Here is a 1,829-nt window from a genome sequence, read left to right on the forward strand (position 1 = left end):
ACCAGAGGAAAACACAAACACAGTCCCCCACTACCACAAATAAAGCAGTCGAGTTTCCCACATTTGGGGAAATCACAGGGGTCAGCATACCCAGAATGCAATGAATGAACCTCACCCTGGGAGAATAATCTTCATGACCATGGTATCTCCTATGCAAAATAAGTATGATTTGGGATAGAGCTGGGGAGGGCCGCTGCTCAGGCACATCTCTGTCAAGTTAAGGAGATTCAACTGAGGCAGCACAAGGGAACTCTCATCTGGGGACAACAACTGCAGGGAGAACACATATTTTCAGATGAACATGGGAGGGCAGAAGGCTGCCTAATACTGAAGCACCCCCAAACAACAAACCAAATGCAACAACTAGTGCAAGCATTCCTGGGGGAAGGCCTGCCGCAGATGGATTTGCATATGGTGATGTCATCCAAGCAGTGGGTCAAAGTTGGCTTCAACCCTCGTCTGCATATGAAAACAGAAAAGGGGCGTGCAGGGCATGGTGGCCTTTTGCGGCGCTTGTCTGACCCCTAGTTTGCATTAAACACCTCCACCCTCCTTCGGTGTGGGGCTCATGTTGGCTATGCCCCAGCCCCTGAAGCATTCAAGCTGATTTTTCTCCCAAACGAAAGACACTAGAATGAAAATTTTAAAGCCTCCTGTTAGTGCTTCATATACACGTTATAGCCCTGAATTTTCCAATGCCTATCTCTTTGCAAAAGAGAGATATCGACAAGGAAAAGCTGTATTGTACCTTTGCATTTTTCTCCCAAACGAAGGACATTAGAATGAAAATTTTAAAGCCTCCTATTAGTGCTTCATCTACACGTTATAGCCCTGAATTTTCCAATGCCTAGCTCTTTGCAAAAGAGAGATATCGGCAAGGAAAAGCTGTATTGTACCTTTGCATTTTTCTCCCAAACGAAAGACACTAGAATGAAAATTTTAAAGCCTCCTGTTAGTGCTTCATCTACACGTTATAGCCCTGAATTTTCCAATGCCTATCTCTTTGCAAAAGAGAGATATCGGCAAGGAAAAGCTGTATTGTACCTTTGCATTTTTCTCCCAAACGAAGGACACTAGAATGAAAATTTTAAAGCCTCCTATTAGTGCTTCATCTACACGTTATAGCCCTGAATTTTCCAATGCCTATCTCTTTGCAAAAGAGAGATATCGGCAAGGAAAAGCTGTATTGTACCTTTGCATTTTTCTCCCAAACGAAGGACACTAGAATGAAAATTTTAAAGCCTCCTGTTAGTGCTTCATCTATACGTTATAGCCCTGAATTTTCAAATGCCTATCTCTTTGCAAAAGAGAGATATCGGCAAGGAAAAGCTGTATTGTACCTTTGCATTTTTCTCCCAAACGAAAGACACTAGAATGAAAATTTTAAAGCCTCCTGTTAGTGCTTCATCTACACGTTATAGCCCTGAATTTTCCAATGCCTATCTCTTTGCAAAAGAGAGATATCGGCAAGGAAAAGCTGTATTGTACCTTTGCATTTTTCTCCCAAACGAAGGACACTAGAATGAAAATGTAAAAGCCTCCTGTTAGTGCTTCATCTACACGGTATAGCCCTGAATTTTCCAATGCCTAGCTCTTTGCAAAAGAGAGATATTGGCAAGGAAAAGCTGTATTGTACCTTTGCATTTTTCTCCCAAACGAAGGACACTAGAATGAAAATTTTAAAGCCTCCTGTTAGTGCTTCATCTACACGTTATAGCCCTGAATTTTCCAATGCCTATCTCTTTGCAAAAGAGAGATATCGGCAAGGAAAAACTGTATTGTACCTTTGCATTTTTCTCCCAAACGAAAGACACTAGAATGAAAATTTT

The 1,829-nt window shown here is 41.7% G+C and overlaps 1 non-coding gene across 1 annotated transcript; it reads right to left on the reverse strand.

The window, feature by feature from the left end:
- Positions 1-2: 2 nt before the first annotated feature.
- On the reverse strand, positions 3-166 carry LOC134998970 (U1 spliceosomal RNA). The gene has a single exon (XR_010201131.1). It is a non-coding gene; the product is annotated as a U1 spliceosomal RNA (small nuclear RNA).
- Between the last annotated feature and the right edge of the window lie 1,663 nt (positions 167-1,829).

The sequence above is a fragment of the Pseudophryne corroboree genome, unplaced genomic scaffold (assembly GCF_028390025.1).
Source record: "Pseudophryne corroboree isolate aPseCor3 unplaced genomic scaffold, aPseCor3.hap2 scaffold_149, whole genome shotgun sequence".
Lineage (NCBI taxonomy): Eukaryota > Metazoa > Chordata > Amphibia > Anura > Myobatrachidae > Pseudophryne > Pseudophryne corroboree.